The sequence below is a fragment of the Cryptotermes secundus genome, unplaced genomic scaffold, assembly GCF_002891405.2.
Source record: "Cryptotermes secundus unplaced genomic scaffold, Csec_1.0 scaffold584, whole genome shotgun sequence".
NCBI lineage: Eukaryota > Metazoa > Arthropoda > Insecta > Blattodea > Kalotermitidae > Cryptotermes > Cryptotermes secundus.
Window position 1 is genome coordinate 2,287,622 of NW_019735468.1, and position 13,543 is coordinate 2,301,164.

The window sequence follows — 13,543 nt, forward strand, 5'->3', positions numbered from 1 at the left end:
TGGGTCCACTCGGCACGGCGGCCACTGATTGGACTATTGTAGCCTGCCCCGGTTGATTATGATGATGGAGAATTTGGTGGAATGAAGATTGGCAGGGGAAACCGAAGTAATCGGAGAAAACCCTCCCCAGTGCCACTTTGTCCACCAGAAATCCCACTAGACCAGACCCGGGATCGAACCCGGGCCGCCGCGATGGGAAGCCAGTGACTAACCGCTTGAGCTATGGTGCGGCCTTTAGTTGAGCTGAGTTAGTTGGTTGGTGAGTAACTGAGTTAGTCATTTAGTTAAAGAAAAGCTGAGATCAAGTTCTGAGCTGTTCCCGGAGATGCTTGTAGCTGAGGCCGGCTATAATTCGGTAACTCGGAGGAAGGAGAGAGTTCGTTGTTTGAAGCCGCTATTGAGCAACGGCTAGTGAAGACGTGATGTGGACACTAGTGTGCGTGTAATAGAGAATTTTAAAGTGTAGTCACGCGCTGTAACAAAGTGTACAATAAATCTGATCTCATCACAATCATCTTCATATTTTAATTATGGACCTGTAAATAAGTAATCCCTCTTTCCTAAGACGCAGCATTTTAAAAGAAAACACGCCTTACATTGGTCTAATATGGCATACACATTTATACACGTCCATTCCTTGATGTGGCAGCTCGGTTCGTTCTGAAAAATAAATTCGTAAGAGAAACCTCATGTAGAAAGAATTAAACTCATGTAACCGTGTTTGCCCTGCATGTTAATGCAATGGGCTGAGATGGGCATGTGTCCTCGACTTGCGTGTTACTTTCGTAGGTAAAATTATCTATTTTCAAACAAACCGCTCCTCATAGGGAATTTTCTTACGGGAAAAGAATTTCACTGTGGTGGCCAACCTGTAGAAACAAGCATCCATTTTGTTTTTCTGAGTTGTAGAGAACATGTGCTTTCTATGACAGTGCTTATGCAGTAGGTTTGTGTCTTGCTATCGCGGTGAAGTTCCAGTCTTATCCAGGATTTACAGCAAAATGTTTGAAAGAAGGGGAAACCTGTTACAGTGATATTAGCTTGAAGTATTATGTTTAGGAGTGATTCAAACCGTCAAACAGAGACAAGTGTTCGATCTTCAGCAAACATCGCTTTCGATAATGTTAGATCTTAACACAGTAAGTTGATCGCTTTTGAAGAGCAGTGTAATACGTTATGCTTTAGCCAAATGGGGCTATTGATATGCGAATACGGTGTGTAAAGTACTGAAGAATATGTAAGATTTGAGGCTTTCACGGCGGTGACTATGAAGAAAGCAGTCTTCTGGGATTAGCACCGTGTATATGTGGTATTAACCGACGTTTCGGAAGAACGTATCGCCTCCATCTTCAGGGTAGAAGAAAAAATATAAGAAATCCGCAAGCTGAGCGACCATGAGAATCGGTAAAAGCAGACTACTTTTACCGGTTCTCACGGTCTCTTCGCTTGAGGATTTCTTACATTTTTCCTTCTACCCTGAAGATGGAAGCGATACGTTCCTCTGAAACGTCGGTTAAAACCACATATACACGGTGCCAAATCCCAGAAGACTGCTTTCTTCATTACTGAAGAATATTTTACTTCGTAAAATTTTAGCAATTTTCACAGTTAACAAAGACAGGATTAGAAACGGAGAGGATGTGGAAATAAACAAAAGACAGCAGAAGGTGGTTACAAAAAGACTGCATGAAGAAATAGAAGAATACTCCGAATGGATCCCCATCTGAGAGAAGTCTCTGGAGTTTCGGAGTTCTGCTTCCGTAAGTTGCAACTGCTTTTGGCGAAGCATATTTTTTTTGCAGCGCTTACAAATCAAATATTTGGTACTTGTTTCCTTATTTGTTTCTCAATTTTAACATTGTCATGTTTTAAAAATGTCATTTTGAAGTCATAATGTGAAAGAAGGAATATCACAAAATATTGTGCACAAGTAAATACATATTCTGGTTCATTCAGGGATCATGCATACATGTTTGAAAGCAAATACGATCAATATATTTTATCTTACAGCTAAAAAAATCAAGGGGTTACCTTTAGCCTCGCAGACTTTCGAAAATGTACAATAAAAGCTTAGCAGTTCAATTTTGTAGTGATAGGGCGTACTGGGTCTCTTGAAGGTCTAAATGTAATAAACGAATACTCGTAAAAAAAAAGTGGGCAATCAGAATGAAAAGAGAGCGGGGGAGAAAGAGAGAAAGGCAGGGGAAAATAAAGAACTAAATAGGGAGAGAGAAAACGAAACGAAGAGAAACTCCACTGGCCATAGTCATGACGAGAGGGTTTCCAATCGGGGATATATATTGGGACGTTCTCTTTTTCTATCGACCACGCCTTCCACGTCGTTGCTGTTGCTCACCTAGCCACTCATTCAATGAGTGCTAGAACTGCTTTCCCCGGGCCGAATCCTACTACCAAGATCAATAAATAAGTGGAGTTTTATCTCCACGTTTTTTTCGGAAAATCTAAAGGAAAGTAAGGGACATTTGGAAGATCTGTATGTCAGGTAAAATGAGAGGATTAATATTAAAATGTATATAGTTTGAATGACGTATCATTGGGGCATGCGGTAACGTATTTGGTTGAGGCACTATGCTACAAGCCAGAAGGTCGCGGGTTCGATTCCCGATGTGGCGGATTTTTGCAATTTACCTAATCCTTCCAGTCGCACTATGGCCTTGGGATTGGCTCAGCCTCTAACAGAAATGAATACCAGGAATCTTCCTGAGGGTAAAGGGTGGCCGGCGCGTAAGGATGACAACTTTACCACCATCTGTGAACCGATTTTTAAAGAAAATGTGAGAGTCTCGACATCTCACAACCGTATGTACCTCCATGGCCTGTTAACAGGGATAGTTTTGTCTTAATTTATGATTTACCATTACAATTTGTGGTAAATTTAAAGACGCCAGAATACAGTATAATTACAAAATGTTTCGACATTCAAATATTATCGTCAAGTTATCCTTCAATAAACACATAGATAGAAGTTTCTCAAGGTTAGTTCATATTGTTTTACAAGTTTAAATATTTCGGGGCAATAATTATGTTAAAATAATATTTTTTATTTATTGGTAATTTGGCAGCACAATGATAAGACTTTAAATTTATTATTAAAATAGTTCTTACAAAAGTACGACGCGAGAGCCCGAAACAGGACCCTGTGGCTCACCTGTGGACCGAGATTCATAAAAAGAGGGAAAAAACTTTAGCAGCTGAGCGAACATTGTCTGCTGCATGAAGTTCGACCCCATGATCCTAGAGGTACTGCAGCGGTGACTTTACATTTACAGCACAAACATTCTGAATTGCGCAACTTTGCCGCTGTTTCAACACGCACGTGACAAGTGTTTCCGTGAAAACGTAAATAAACTTGCCACACTTTGTTCCAACCTGTCGCTGTCATAGAGTGACACTACTGTCTTGATTTTATCACGAATGTCAAGCTCCCGTGAGACTGTGCAGGCATTAAATTACTAGCAAGGGGGCAATCTAAATTTAAATTAGCTCAGTATTCTGAATTCCGGATTGTGCAACCTGCGATTGATGACAAAGTGTCCTCCTGTAAGGATGCTGAACTTACATAGGTTTCAAAATAGGATCATTTTCATTTCCCGTAAGGACCAGAACTTGTAGGACCTGAATGAGTTCTAGAAGTTTGTGACGATGGTCCAAAAACCGTCCTGTTTATTTTTCAAAACACAACGTTTCAGACTCTGAATTCTGTCTTCTCCGGAAATAGAGAATAGCTATATCGATTGGGCCCAACTGAGTAGGTTTTACCTGAAGAAGGAGAAAAATTCAGTCTCCGAAACGTTGCGTTTTGAAAAATAAACAGGACGGTGTTTAGATTAAGACAAGACGATGGATAATGCCCAAAAACCTAATATTTGTTCTAGGACCTGAATTATAAAGAAAAATCAAGGGAGTCATACTCATAAGTGTCGTTACATAAATTTTAAACCTGAAATTCATAACCGGAAAAGATGAGCAACTTTATAAAATCGTAAGTCAGAGATATTTTGTAAATCTTAAATTGCAGCGTGGTTCGTATATTAGGGAGTAACAGCTAAATAATGTCACGATTTAGGGGTGACTATAGACGAGGTATGAATTGGTGAATAGCTTCTTTATTAAGACCGTCACAACGCAGCTATATCAAGGTCAGTGCCTGGTTTTGGCTCTGCTACATGTTTCGGCTATTAATAGCCATCATCAGGCAAATACATGGCTAACATATATACACCACTGAACTGCAGTATTAATAAAATTGGATACAAAAATATTAATTATATTAAAATACTTGACGTAAAAATACAATAAATTAGATTATATAAAACAAAAGTTATAGTATAAAACAAGAATAAAATTCTTCAATTGATGCTTTACATCATCGAGTCAGTCATTGGTTTTTATGGTTTGTTTCGTTCCCATGGACAAATTAGAGTGTTCTATATTTTGTGTATAAAAACTGTTATTGGAGGCTCGTGATGTAGATGTAGTAATATCAATGTTAATTATATTGTCGGTGCCTCAGCTTACAAAGTATTGTCCGTTCTGTAGGGAATGTAAACAACGACAACGACAAGAAACGAGTCGTTTGTAAGGTCGTAAGTATGAACAATTCTAACTCCATTTCTAACTTCTACAATTTACAATTCGCTATGCGCTAAGTCTCCTACAGACTGCAGTGCCTGCATTAGTTGTTACTTGGTAACAGCTCCCAACATAGGAGAATCTTCAGCTTCTGCTTATTTCGTTACTCTTCGGCGAATATCCCACAACTAAACTATAGCGCCGTCTCTTCTCAGCCTCCCTTACAGAACTCAACTCTCAAATGATTGTGTGCCCCAATTGTCTTCCTTATAACCTCTTTGCACGGACTGAGTAGCAAACACCGTTTCCAGCAGTAAATATATTTCTGTGTGATTATTCGTTGCAGCGGGAACGTGTTTACCGATCCGTTGCTTAGAAAACGGTTGCATATCATCTTTGTTTCTTGGCTTATCTCGCGGTCATTGCATAGCAACGGTTGTACACATTACAGTAAAAAGGGTTCCATTTTCTGGGATGTAATGTCATGTAGTCCAGGGTTATATTTCAGGAGATATATCTTCTCATGGCCACTGTTCTGAAAATCCTGGACCCTAGAAAAATAAATAAAATTTGCATCCAGTAACAAACAGAAATCCGAGAATTCCTGCTACCACTAAAATGAGAACCTCTTTCTTCATTCCTATGCTATCTAGCTGTAAATATTAAAACATACAAACACCTATTATTACTTGTTACTTTGTATGCTTACGGGTATGCTCGGCTGTCACATCCGGAAATGAACATAGACTGAGCCAGAGAACAGAGAAGCACATCTAAGTATAAGAGGCTGGAATAAATGAAACCGGAAAAAGTCGCATAATTAAGGGCTGCTCCATTTGTAAGTTTTCCTTTTCACCGAATATTGTTGGGGTTCTCACATCAATAATAATGAAAGGGGACGGATGGTCATCTTATGTGGAAGAAGTGAGAAGTGAATACGGAAATTTTGTAGGCAAACCTTTAGTGAAAAACTATGTGGGAAAACTAAGCTCAGACGTGAGAATGATATCAAAATGGATTTTAAAGAAACAGCATCTGAGAATGTTGACTAGACTGTCTTGTTTCAGACAGAGTCTAGAAGCAGCCATCGGGAACAGAGTAATGAAGCTTGTACTTCTGAAAAACCGAAAATTTCTTAATCGGCTGAGTGACTATTTAACCTATCAAGAGAAAAATATATTCCTTGGAGTTTGTTAATTCCTTCTAATGGTGTCGTCGGGCTAACAGAATAAACTGAAGAGGACCCTTTTTGAGAAGTTAACAGGCATTCAGCTTGTCAGGAAATTCCTACTTTTTCTTGAACTCTAATTTTCATTACTTTCTTTCCAAAAGCTAGCTTTAGATTCTGGGCCAAACGAACCAGTTCCACATTCTCAAATCCTGTTTCTTTAAAGTCTGTGTTTATATTGTTCTCTCACAAAAATTCAGTTATACTAAACAGTATGTTTCCTTACGGTTTGCTTACCGATGGCTGGAAACAAGGGGTGACAGTGATGAACTGTTGCGAACAATATTTCGTGGTTTTAGTCCGTAAGCGAACTATACCAACCGAGCGACCGCCGCTTGCCGGCGAAGTTATTGCCAACTTTAGAGGTTATTGTATTGTCAGCGCAACGAATCCCCACGGTCGTTAATTTCGGATTTCTAGACCAGAGCCGCTATTTTCTTAAAATAGCTCCTCAATTATCCTCATGAGGTTGAATGGACCCCGTTCCAGACCCAATAATTCTCAGAAAATCTGGTAGCGCCGTGAATCGAACCCAGGACCTCTTAATTTGTAGTCAGAAACTCTGACCACTAGACAACAGAGGCGGTCCTATAGTGAATTTTCCATAAGAGGTGGGAAATGCCTTCGTTAACTTAAAGAATATTAACTTCTTAAGAATTTCTCTGTTTTGTGGAAGTAGTTCGTAAAAACATGTATACTCTTTGTATTAGAAAGAAGGAGAATGACGTGCACGACGTTAACAAGGGTAAGGGGCAGCTCGTTAAATCCCATGACCAAGAGAGTTCGTTTAGTGTTCGAAATTTGTGAGCAGAAGAAAAAAGAATAAAGAATTTTTGCACTGAGCTCTCGTATTGACTCCAAATTGAATTGCTTTTGTTTACCTTCACTGATACATTATATTTTCATCTTCTCATTATCCCTACTAATTAAGCATATTACTGTCCACAACGGCCTGAGTGTTAATTTTTTTTATTGCTAGTGGGGTGGGACTAAGTCCCTTGTACTGCGGCCACTTCTGGCCTACTGTACCAGCCCCAGATTATAGGCGAAGGTGAATGTGGAGCAATTGGTGGAATGAAGATTGGCAGGGGAAACCGAAGTACGAGGAGAAAATCTGCCCCAGCGCCACTTTGTCCACCACAAATCCCACTTGACCAGACCCGGGATCGAACCTGGGCCGCCGCGGTGGAAAGCCAGCGACTAACTGCTTGAGCTATGGCGCGGCCCGAGTGCCAATTTACAAACTCGGGTAACTTCCTCTTATTCTTCCGATGGGTACTTCTGTCAGACCTCTCTCTACGGAAACAAAATTCTCTTTGTCAGCAGGGACCTTTCAGGACTACGCTTTATTGTCTCTTCCTAAATCCTTCTAATTGTAGTCGGGTTCTCCGGCTAGTCTTAAAGCTTCCAGGATTTCTTCGTCCCACTGTTTTATTTTCCATTGCCTGACTTAATTCTCTATTTGTGCTATAGCCAATTATTTTGTTATCATCCATTTTCACTCAAACTTCCCTCATAATAAAGAAGTTGCTAGGCTTTATTCCTCTCGTATGGTCGGAACCAAAATTGCGTAACGGGAAATCTTGTTGAACTCGCAGGGCTTTCCTTCGTTTCCAATTTAAGGTATAACGAAGATGGGAAAAAAATATTTTGATGATCTTTAGTTGCTATTACGACAATCTACAAACTGGACCAGGGATAACAGAGAAGCCTTGTTTTTACGAGAACACAGTCGTGTGTTTTCATTGTAAATTTTGAGGTTTTTATAGCGGTAGTTATGAAGAGTGCTGTTTTCTGGGATGTGGTACCATGTAGATCTTGTGTGAACTGACGTTTCGGATGAAAGTATCACCTCCATCTTCAGGGTAGAAAGATTCGCGAGCAAGAAACCATTGAGAGGAGGTGGCTGCAGTAGTCGTTAATATTCTTTAATATAAACGAAAATTAAAATCAGTCTACAATTTTACCTAAACTTATACAGTATCGGTTTTCAAGATTATTTCTACAACGGTTACAAATATTTTTCATACACACTGAGTTGCTAACTTCTGAGGTGCACCTCAGGGTTGCGATCGCGCCTAGAAATAGAGAACCTGAAGAAATGGGGCCTCATTATTTTGCAACAAGAATCTGTTTCTTTCTTAGTACTGAGCTCAGTTTGAAACTAGAGTGACTTTGCTGACAGAGAAATCAGAAGGCCTCTTTCTCTTCTCCTCGAGGTAATTTCATATGAACCGTGGTCTGTTCTAAATTGTTTTTTTCTCCTTAGTTGACAATAATCTTCAAGATTGGTGGCTGTTGTCATTGGAACATTCCTTACTGCCACCAGCACTTATTATCCACTGCTTGTGTATTTTATCACGTACAGAATAAAAATGAACGAGTCGGTAAAAGCAATATGTTGTCATGGTAGCGGCGCCTTTAACGAAGATCCACACACAATTAGCGGTAACCGTGGACATGAGCCGCAGTGTTGCCACGTCTCACGTGTCTTGTTTAATGTGTTGATGGCTCAGAGGGAGAGCGAAAATTTTCTGGATTTTATAAAACAGAAGTAACACATATTAAACAATGTCGTGTTTCATATAATGTATATCGTTGCTTTATTTCCGTGTGAAGCATCATATCTCCGGTTTTCATGGGCACATGATCGTCGGTTTCAGGTCATTGGTTGAAATCCTACTGGGAGGTCACATTCTTATTGTCGAATCATGAGTGACTCTTGACAGAGTTCTGAATTGGATACTTGATTTATTGAATGTCTGTGACTCAAGTAAGTATAAACTCTCGCTAGTCTACACACTCTTCAAATGAATGGAGCACACACAGACTTCTCTATCTGGTATGTTTTCACTAGTCTTTCCCTGGCAACGGCTTCTAATAGTGGAGGTTGTTCTGTTTCCGTGTTCAATTCATCTTTGAATGGCGGCTCCTTTCCAACTGTCTGCCTTCCTTAAAACTGGCTCTCTTCTATTCACCGCCTGATGTATCAACTGATTAAGTTCAAAGTCAGAGTTATTTTACGACTGGCAATTTACCACCAATCAGTTCGTCTTGGCGACAAACCCCTTGAGAACTCACGACCAGTAATTTTATTTTTCAACAGAACACTTGCGATTGTAGCCCTCATGTAACATCCTCTCTGACGAGAGGATGAGCCTATCATTTACAATTGTTGCTGGTCCCCACCAGCGCAGTCATTCTCAGGTCCGAGGCCCCCGGGACTCATGACCATATTTTACTCTCTCAGATTCGAGATTTCCCCAACCTGGAGAACTAGGGCCCCGTATTTATCAGTGATTCCATGGCAACGGGAAGCGCGCCTGTCCACGAAGGTATCACCATTAACGACCGGCGTGCTGCCGTTTATATGGCCCTGTGTTACTACGTAACCGTGACTAGCTTTTATATAGAATATAATTTTTTCAGCAAATCCTTTCCATAACCTCACAATTTGTATTGGAATAAACACGAGTCAAATATACACTTCATTAGGCCTATCTGGTATCGCTAGAGGCAATAGGAGCTAATTGTTCATATTCGTGTTACTGTGTGTCGTTTGATTTCATTTTAAACTCAGGCTTAAAACAAGAATTAAATGAATTAGTATTTTCTTGGTGTAAAAATAAATACACGCGATAATATAAATAATAGCCACTGATTGAAATAAATTTAAATCCTTTTATACTTTATATTTCCTCCATCGGTTTCTACAAAGGGTTCCCCCGCCCCCCACTGCAAAGTACAGACGTTGTTAAAGTAACGGGCACCTCACACAGCGCTGCCCGAAGTGCTTCTGATATCCGCTACAAGTCAAATGCCTGTGTTCCACGTGTCTTCTCAGCCTCATTACTAGCTTCGGTCCCCAAGTCATAACTTTAGACGCCTTAGCACGCTTGGGTGTGCCCTGCCTCTTTTGGGAGTACAACTGTTGGTCACATTCCAAATTATTTTTTCCTGTCAACACCAAAAATATACATTTTATATTTAATCATTGTGTGGATATCCTTGTGACTGCAATCTACACCTTACAAGGGGTCCTATTCTAGGTAGGCTTGTCCTTTGGACGGGCGCGAATCCAAGATTCATTGGTCAGAATGTGTGAACTCCTGTTCTGCCTTTCTAGTCCTGTCAGTGACTCTATAGCTCTTGGAAATTGGTCGCTTTTTCAGTTCCTCAATCGTATACATAATCGGTAGTACTCCTTGAACCGGGGATCAGCCTGTCCTAAGGCCGCTACCTACAACAAAACTGCACGAACACAGAATAAAGGCACACAGATATTCATGCCTCGAGTGGGATCCGAACCCACAATCCCAGTGTTCGAGCGGGCGAAGACAGTTCATATCTTACACAGCGTGACCACTGTCATCTGCCCATTATGACATTCTATGTTTTTCAGGTGGCTTCCTTATTACAGTGATTTAGTCTCAGTAAACTTCGACAGCTAGACTTATCCTTAAGTTGTTCTTTCACTGCCTCAACAGCTCCCTTGGGCCCTGGCCACTGATCTTTAGTTTCATGACCATTGTACAGTCGGTAGGACTCCTTGAACGAGTGATCAGCCGGTCGCAAGACCTCTATGTGAACAAAGGACAACACAAACACAGAATAAATACACAAACCAAAGGTCCATGCCTTGTGTGGGATTCGAAACCAGGATCCCGGCTTACGAGCGAGAGAACACAGTATATGCCTTAGACAGCGAGGCTACCGTGCCCGTCATCCTTGTAGTATATTATTACAGGCATTTCGTCAAAAAATATAAAGAAGATATGGTGACAACAACTGCATTACAATTTGCATGCATGCCCGAGTCTTAAATGTAGCCCAGAATACAATTCAACGATTACTGTTAGACATTTATGGACCCACTGTCATTTGGGGGCCAAAAAGTTTTAAGGACAATTTTGACCTAGGAGGATTGATGTAATAAAATAGACACAATGGAGAAAATTACATGATTATCACCATAATCAAAATTGCTCATGTAAAATTGATAGGAACGTTGAAATAGTCAGAAGGGGGAAATGATGAAACAAGCATAAGTGTGGCACGCATTGGTTAATGGAAAAAACATGAGCCTACTTCATATTTTGGGGGTTGAAGGGGCTACTTCAAAGATAATGAGCACTTGGAAGATCAAGGAAAAGAGGAGAGGTTATTGTTACCACTAACTGTGTCCAAAGTGGATGTAACGGATTTTACTGGATTCAGCTGGCTTTTAATTTAGTACAGCACAGTACAAAACAATAGAGTAAAACTAGAGGTATTGACATTCTTAATACGAAACATAGAAATGTTTTTTTTTTTTCAGAATTCGCATAAAGTAGGCTGTTACCTTTGTACCTTGTGAAAAGAACAAACTGGGCTTACAGGAGTGCGACCCTGCGTAGAGTACAAATTTACTAAGAGGCAGCTCACTGAGAAATAGACATAAATGTATTTTGGTAGAGCCAATGTAACTGTATCTACGTATATAAGTGTGTTGCATTAATAATAAAGAAATGTAGCCCATAGTCAATTGATGAAAGTAATTCAACTGCGATGAAAATGCCAAAGATGATTATGAAGTTAGAGAAGAATACGCCTAGACAGACGATAGAAAAGTTATCTGGCACAAGATAACTCAAATTTTGCACTCAGAGAAAAAGCATCAACAAATTATTATTAGAGAAAGACTCTGATAATATTGTAATTTAATAGAACTGCAAAAATAAATTATTAAAAACATGTTCTTGGGGATATGTGTAATATAATCGTCCGGTTTCTATAAACCTGCAGACTGAACTTACGAAGAAATGGAAGATTTTTGTGTCTTTCAGATACAGGAATATATATTTGTAAATGTGATGCTCTTTTGGACGAAGTAGAATGTATTCAGAAAGAAAAATAGAACTTAAAAAACTGCTTTTAGGTCTGATTCTAAAACAAATTACCATAACTGCCTGATAAAGCTGTTATGTTCATCTCTCTCGTCACATAAAATATGGCAAAATCTAAAACAATATAATTTGAGGCAGTCTGCTCAACAAGTTTAGAAAATAAATAGGATAGACACTACTGTGTCAACGTCTGCTTTATTTTGCTGTATATCTTCGTTATATATTTCAACCCTTATCTGGGTCATCTTCAGGCGTACACGAGTACTTGGTGTCAGATGTTGACACGATACTGCCTAACCTATTTATTTTCTGAACTTATCGTTGTGTAGACTGCCTCAAATCATATACATTTAGTGAATTATGTACAACAGGATACATACCATAAAGATGATCCAATCTGCTTGATAAATTCGTTTTGCAGATTTCCATAAATTGAAAGAAACTCTTCGAGATAAAATAAGAGACTTTCTACAGTCAGAGTGTGCCCAGCTTTACTTGCAAATGTCTCACCACAGAGGAGTGAGTGATCAAGGTACACAGTATAAAAGTGTAGATCATTTTAAAGATTTTCGGAACTGGGAAGGATTCTTCGGGTTTCAGTGTGCGGCATGCTACAGTAAAACAACATCTGCCCTAATCTGGAATAGTTTCCTCACTAAAGAGTGTGTGTTCAAGGTGCATGATATTAAACTACAGATCCTTTTGAATATTTCCAAAACGGAAAGAAATCCTTCAGGATTGTGTGCGACGTGCTAAAATCAGAGTACATCCTCATTATGTCTCAATTTCAATTGCTTCCCCAGAAATGACGATCAAAATATTTCATACATAATCCTGCAGATCCTTTTGGAGACCACTAGATATCGGTGCAGAGTGCGACGTGCCGCAGCCAGTGTGTGTCCAGCCGCGCGGTGTTTTATATTCTTGTGTGGCGATGCGGCGCGATGCAGCGGCTTAACTCGGGTGTTTTAGTACCGACATTAGCCTGCTTTATTGTGGAGAGAGACCGCACACACCAACTTATACGGAATTTTCTGACAGAGCCGGCTGTCGGGGAAAAGTAGTTGTTAATTTTAACAACGTTTTCTCTCAGTTTAGTTGTGTCCATGTCTGAGATATCCAGACAGATAATAGTCTATCCAGTGAGTAGAACAAAGTAGGATTTGAGGTTCTGACAACGGTTGTTATGAAGAATACAATCTTCTGGGATATAACGCCTTGTGGTCCGTTGAAAGTCAATTGACGTTTCGGAAGAACATATCGCCTTCAACTTCAGGGTCCAGTACGCTGAGCAAGATACCGGAGTGAGAAAAGTGTTAAGCTGCTGATATATGCTGATATCTCTCTCGGTTACTCGCTGAAGATGGAAGCGATATATTCCTCCGAATCGTCGGTTGACTTTCAAAGGACTAGGCGCTTTTATATTCCAGAAGATAATAATATTGGTAAAACTTACTCATGCATGGAGCTGAGCCCTTATTAAGAAGTCTACAATTGTGCACGTACTCAAGGACTTCCCAGTATTTTATGGGTTCTGAGGGTTAATTGCTGTGTTCACAAGAGCCCTCCACTGGTCCTTATCCTGAGCCAGCCGAATCCAATTGGTAGAACAAATCTTGGTATTTATTCCGTGATACTGACTCTTTTTTAAATACATATTATTTTTCTTCTGAGATATGAAGTCAAGGAGGATGAGATGGGCAGAGCATATAGCACGAATGGGGGACAAGAGGAATGGATATAGGATATCGTTGGGAAAGAAAGAAGGAAAGAGACCACTAGGAAGACCAAGACATAGGTGGGTGGACAATATTGAAATGGATCTTAGTGAGATAGG

General features: G+C 39.9%; 1 protein-coding gene across 3 annotated transcripts in view; it reads left to right on the forward strand.

The window, feature by feature from the left end:
• The first annotated feature begins 915 nt into the window (after positions 1–915).
• Positions 916–13,543, forward strand: part of LOC111869346 (Fanconi anemia group J protein) — a 312,269-nt gene continuing 299,641 nt past the window's right edge. The window contains exons 1-2 of one of the 3 annotated variants that reach the window (XM_033753408.1): positions 916–1,139; positions 1,597–1,760. The gene's annotated coding sequence lies outside the window, so the exon portion shown is untranslated. The remainder of the gene's footprint in view (positions 1,140–1,596; positions 1,761–13,543) is intronic. The other 2 variants (XM_033753410.1, XM_033753412.1) reach the window with 2 other exon arrangements.